Here is a 6,941-nt window from a genome sequence, read left to right as displayed (position 1 = left end):
GCTCAGCCCAAGCACACATTAAGTGGGCCCCGGAAGTGGATTTCTGCACTATCTGCACTTAGTTACTTATTTTCTGTAACCCTAGCTACTAGTTTAGTATAAAAACTACTTTTAGTGATTGATTTATCATCTTTGGAACATTTAGTCCTTATATATTGAAGGCTGGCCTCATGGCCATGCTTAGACTATTTTTACTTATGTATTTTCAACGGTGGAGTTTCTACATCCCATAGATTAAGGTGTGGAGCTGTACTAATTAATGCAAAATACTATTGTTTTTCTATTCAATTCAAGCTTATTCTTATTCCAAGATATTCACTCGCACTTCAACCTGATGAATGTGATGATCCGTGACACTCATCATCATTCTCACCTATGAACGCGTGCCTGACAACCACTTCCGTTCTATCTGCAATAGCTTGAGCGTGTATCTCTTAGCCTCCTAATCGTGAGATCAGAGTCTTCATGGTATAGGCTATAATTATTGGCGGTCATTCTTGAGATCCGGAAAGTCTAAACCTTGTCTGTGGTATTCCGAGTAGAATCTGGCATGGGATGACTGTGACGAGCTTCAAACTCGCGAGTGTTAGGTGTAGTGATAGACGCAAAAGGATTAATGGATCCTATTCCAACATGATCGAGAACCGACAGATGATTAGCCGTGCGGTGACAGCGCACTTGGACCATTTTCACTGAGAGGACGGACGGTAGCCATTGACAACGGTGATCCCCCAACATAAAGCTTGCCATGGAAAGGAGTATGAATGATTGGATAAAAGCAGTAGGAAAGCAGAGATTCAGAAGGAGCAAGGCATCTCCATACACTTATCTGAAATTCTCACCAATGAATTACATAAGTATCTCTATCTTATCTTAGATTTTATTTATATTTTAAATATTAAAACCCCATAACCATTTGAATCTGCCTGACTGAGATTTACAAGATGACCATAGCTTGCTTCAAGCCAACAATCTCCGTGAGATCGACCCTTACTCACGTAAGGTTTATTACTTGGATGACCCAGTGCACTTGCTGGTTAGTTGTGCGGAGTTGTGAAAAAGAATTGAGATTGTAATCATGCGTACCAAGTTGTTGGCGTAGTTGAGATCACAATTTCGTGCACCAAGTTTTTGGCGCCATTGCCGGGGATTGTTCGAGTTTGGACAACTGACGATTCATCTTGTTGCTCAGATTAGGTAATTTTATTTTAATTTTAAGCTTTTGTTTTTATTATTTTTATTTTCAAAAAATTTAAAAAATATATAATATATAATTAATGTTTGTTCTTCAGAATTTTTAAGAATGAACTCTAGAGTTTCAGATGATGCTTTTATCATCACAGGAGCTAATTGATTCTCATCAATTTGGCTGTTGTATGTAATGTCCTGCTGAAGCTTGGCTAGCCATGTCTAATTTTTTTAGACTGAAGCTTTAGACTAACATTGCATGATTCCTGGAATTCTTATTAAAAATTTTGAAATCCTTATTTTTCTTTTTCCAATTAATTTTCGAAAAATCACAAAAAAATAATAAATTCATAAAAATAAAAAAATTTTGTGTTTCTTGTTTGAGTCTAGTGTCAAATTTTAAATTTGGTGTCAATTGCATATTTTTAATTTCATTAAAATTTTCGAAAACTCATGCATGTGTTCTTCATAATCTTCAAGTTGTTCTTGATGATTTTCCTTATTTGATCTTTGCATTTTTATGTTTTGTGTCTTTTATTGTTTTTCATATGCATTTTCAATTTTTTTAGTGTCTAAACATTGAAAATTTCAAAGTTTGGTGTCTTGCATGTGTGTCTTTTCTTAAAAATTTTCAAAAATACATTCTTGGTGTTCATCTTGACAGTCAAAGTGTTCTTGGTGTTCATCTTGACATTCAAAGTGTTCTTGCATGCATCATGTGTTTTGATCTTAAATTCTCATATTTTGCATCATTTTTATGTTTTTCTCTTTCTTCATTAAAAATTCAAAAATAAAAAATATATCTTTCCTTATTTCACTCATAAATTTCGAAAATTTGAATTGATTTAGTCATAAATATTTTTAAAATTTAATTGTTTCTTATGAATCGAGTCAAATTTTCAATTTAAAAAATTTTATCTTTTTCAAATCTTTTTCAAAAATCAAATCTTTTTCATTTTTTCTTTCATATTTTCGAAAATTTCAAATTGATTTTCAAAATCTTTTTCTTATTTTTGTTTCATATTTTTGGATTTATTGCTAGCATTCAATTTTTAGATTCAAAAATTTCAAGTTGTTGCTTGCCTATTAAGAAAAGTTTCAATCTTTAAATTTTAAAATCATATCTTTTTGTTTCTTGTTAGTCAAGTAATTAACTTTAATTTTAAAAATAAAATCTTTTTAAATTTATCTTTCAAATCTTTTTCAAAATAAAGTTCAATAATATCTTTTCAATCATATCTTTTTCAAACAAATCTCTTTCAATCATATATTTTTCAAAACTTAATTTCAAAATCTTTTCTAACTTCTTATCTTTTCAAAATTGATTTTCAAATCTTTTTCAATTAACTACTTTTCTCTCTCTAATTTTTGAAAAATTCCTCACCACTTTTTCAAAATTCTTCTTAATTAACTAATTGTTTCAAATTTTAATTTAGTTTTATTTCTCTTTTTAAATTTCGAATTATAATTAATATTTAAAATAAAAAAAATATTTTTATTTTATTTTATTTAATTTTCGAATTCTTCCCCATCTTCTTCTCTGTGTTCGAGTTTTTCTCTTATCCTTCTTATATTCTTACCTTCTTCTACTCACATAAAGGAATCCCTATACTGTGACATAGAGAATTCCTCTTCTTTTCTGTTCTCTTCTTTTTCATATGAGCAGGAACAGGGAAAAAGAAATTCTTATTGAAGCTAATCCTGAACCTGAAAGGACTCTTAAGAGGAAACTAAGAGAAGCAAAAGCACAACCCTCTAGAGAGGACCTAACAAAAATTTTCGAAAAAGAAAGAGAATTAGTTTCTCTAATGCAGCAGAATTGCAAATTGCAAGTATCATGGACTTCCATTGGAAGATCCTTATCAGTTTTTAGCTGAGTTCTTGCAAATCTGTGACACTGTTAAGACTCATGGGGTTGACCCTGAGATCTACAGGCTTATGCTTTTCCCTTTTGTTGTAAGAGACAGACCTAGGACATGGTTGGACTCACAACCTAAGAACAGCCTAAACTCTTGGCAAAAGCTGGTCAATGCCTTCTTGGCAAAGTTCTTTCCAGCTCAAAAATTGAGTAAGCTTAGAGTGGAAGTCCAAACCTTCAGATAGAAGGAAGGCGAATCCCTTTATGAAGCTTGGGAAAGATACAAGCAATTGATCAGAAGGTGTCCTTCTGGTATGCTTTCAGAATGGAGCATCATATGCATATTCTATGATGGTCTGTCTGAATTGTCCAAGATGTCATTGGACAACTCTATAGGTGGATCTCTTCATCTGAAGAAGATGCCTGAAGAAGCTCAGGAACTCATTGAAATGGTTGCAAATAACCAATTCATGTACACCTCTGAGAGGAGTCCTGTGAACAATGGGACGCCTCAGAAAAAGGGAGTTCTTGAAATTGATACTCTGAATGACATATTGGCTCAGAACAAAATATTGACTCAGCAAGTCAATATGATTTCTCAGAGTCTGAATGGATTGCAAGCTGCATCCAACAGTACTAAAGAAGCATCTTCTGAAGAAGAAGCTTATGATCTTGAGAACCCTGCAATGGCAGAGGTGAATTACATGGAAAAACCTTATAGAAACACCTATAATCCTTCATGGAGAAATCATCCAAACTTCTCATGGAAGGACCAACAGAAGCCTCAACAAGGCTTCAATAATAATGGTGGAAGAAATAAGTTTAGCAATAGCAAGCCTTTTCCATCATCTTCTCAGCGACAGATAGAGAATTCTGAACAGAGCCATTCTGGCCTGGCAAACAGAGTCTCTGATCTACCCAAGACCACACTAAGTTTTATGAATGAAACAAGGTCCTCCACTAGAAATTTGGAGGCACAGGTGGGTCAACTGAGTAAGAAGATTACTGAAACTCCTTCCGGTACTTTCCCAAGCAATACAGAAGAAAATCCCAAGAGAAAGTGCAAGGCCATCACCATGACTAACATGGCCGAACCTGGAGAGAGTGAGGAGGACGTGAGTCCCAGTAAGAAAAGCCTCATGGGACGTTCTCTGGACAGAAAGGAGTTTCCCTTTGAGGAACCAAAGGAATCTGAGGCTCATACAGAGACCATAGATATTCCATTGAACTTTCTTCTACCATTTATGAGCTCTGATGAATATTCTTCCTCTGAAGAGGATGAAGACATCACTGAAGAGTAAGTTGCTAAGTATCTAGGAGTAATCATGAAGATGAATGCCAAGTTGTTTGGTAATGAGACTTGGGAGAATGAACCCCCTTGTTCACCAATGAACTGCATGCATTAATGAAGTAAACATTACCTCAGAAGAAACCGAATCTCGGAAAATTCTTCATACCCTGTACCATAGGCACCATGACCTTTGAGAAGGCTCTATGTGACCTGGGGTCAGGGATAAACCTCATGCCACTCCCTGTAATGGAGAAACTGGGAATCTTTGAGGTACAAGCTGCAGGAATCTCACTAGAGATGGCAGACAAATCAATGAAACAGGCTTATGGATTAGTAGAGAACGTGCTAGTGAAGGTTGAAGGCCTTTACATCCCTGCTGATTTCATAATCCTAGACAATGGGAAGGATGAGGATGAATCCATCATACTTGGCAGACCCTTCCTAGCCACAGCAAAAGCTGTGATTGATGTTGGCAGAGGAGAGTTGGTCCTTCAGTTGAATGAGGACTACCTTGTATTCAAGACTCAAGGTCCTCCTTCTGTAACCATGGAGAGGAAGCATGAAAAGCTTCTCTCAATACAGAGTCAAACAAAACCCCCACATTCAAACTCTAAGTTTGGTGTTAGGAGGCCACAACCAAACTCTAAGTTTGGTGTTGAGAGGCCAAAATCTTGCTCTGATTATCTGTGAGGCTCCATGAGAGCTCACTGTCAAGCTATTAACATTAAAGAAGCGCTTATTGGGAGGCAACCCAATGTTATCTAATTTTATCTATTTATGTTTCCCTTTGTTATTTTATGTTTTCTTTAGGTTAATGATCATGTGAAGTCACAAAAATAGCTGAAAAATCAAAAGTAGAATGAAAAATAGCGTTAGAAACAGCTCACCCTGGAGGAAGAGCTTACTGGCATTTAAACGCCAGTAAGAAGTATCAGACTGGCATTTAACGCCAGAAAGAAGCATCAAGCTGGCGTTAAACACCAGAAACAAGCTACATTCTGGCGTTTAACGCCAGAAACAAGCACCAACTTGGCGTTAAACGCCAATAAAGGGAGAAAAGCTGGCGTTTAACGCCAGAAACAAGCAACAGTCTAGTGTTAAACGCCAGGATTGCACTCTAAGGGCATTTACATGCCTAACCACATGATCCCCACCAACCTCAACTCACTCTCTCTTCTTCACACCTTTTCATAACACTCTTCTCCAAATACCCTTCACCAATCACCTCATTCACTTTTCCCCAAAACTCCACCTACCTTCAAATTTAAAACTCTTTTTCCCTCCCAAACCCAACCCCAAATACACACTACTACCCACCTTGGCCAAACCCACACACACCTCCATCTCCTCCATTTCTTCTTCTCCTCCTTTCTTTCTTTGTTTGCTCGAGGACGAGCAAACATTTTAAGTTTGGTGTGGAAAAAGCACTGCTTTTTTTGTTTTTCCATAACCATTAATGGCACCTAAGGCCGGAGAAACCTCTAGAAAGAGGAAAGGGAAGGCAATTGCTTCCACCTCCGAGTCATGGGAGATGGAGAGATTCATCTCATCTGTCAACTCTGCAATTCAGTTGGGATTGTCATAGAGGGAGACATCCTTATTAAAGAGGACAAGCCCATCACTAAAAAGAGGATGGAGCAAACAAGAGAGCCCACTTATGGACCTCAACAAAATCATGAGGAAATTCCTCATCATGAAATCCCTGAGATGCCTCAAGAGATGCACTTTCCTCCACAAAACTATTGGAAGCAAATCAACACCTCCTTAGGAGAATTGAGTTCCAACATGGGACAACTAAGGGTAGAGCATCAAGAGCACTCCATCATTCTCCATGAGATTAGAGAAGATCAAAGAGCTTTGAGAGAGGAGCAACAAAGGCAAGGAAGAGACATAGAAGAGCTCAAGAGCACCATTGGTTCTTCAAAAGGAAGAAGACGCCACCCTCACTAAGGTGGACCCGTTCCTTAATCTCCTTGTCTATTTATTTTTCTGTTTTCGTTCTCTAGGCTTTCTTTTTATTTATGTTTGTGTCTTATTACATGATCATTAGTGTCTAGTGTCTATGTCTTAAAGCTAAGAGGTACATGATTTTGAATTCATCCTTGAAATTAGTTTAATTATTTTGATGTGGTGACAATACTTTTTGTTTTCTGAATGAATGCTTGAACAGTGCATATGTCTTTTGAATTTGTTGTTTATGAATGTTAAAATTGTTGGCTCTTGAAAGAATGATGAAAAAGGAAAAATGTTATTGATAATCCGAAAAATCATAAAATTGATTCCTGAAGCAAGAAAAAGCAGTGAATATAAAGCTTGCGAAAAAAAATGGCGAAAAGAAAAAGGGAGAAAAAGAAAAAGCAAGCAGAAAAAGCCAAAAGCTCTTTAAACCAAAAGGCAAGAGCAAAAAGCCAATAACCCTTTAAACCAAAAGGCAAGGGTAAAAGGATCCAAGGCTTTGAGCATTAATGGATAGGAGGGCCTAAAGGAATAAAATCCTGGCCTATGCGGCTAAAAACCAAGCTGTCCCTAACCATGTGCTTGTCGCGTGAAGGTGTCAAGTGAAAAGCTTGAGACTGAGCGGTTAAAGTTGTGATCCAAAGCAAA

The sequence above is a fragment of the Arachis ipaensis genome, chromosome B6 (genome assembly GCF_059453495.1).
Source record: "Arachis ipaensis isolate K30076 ecotype BB chromosome B6, ASM5945349v1, whole genome shotgun sequence".
Taxonomy (NCBI): Eukaryota; Viridiplantae; Streptophyta; class Magnoliopsida; order Fabales; family Fabaceae; genus Arachis; species Arachis ipaensis.
The sequence above is the reverse complement of the archived record's forward strand: the minus strand, read 5'-3'. Positions refer to the sequence as shown.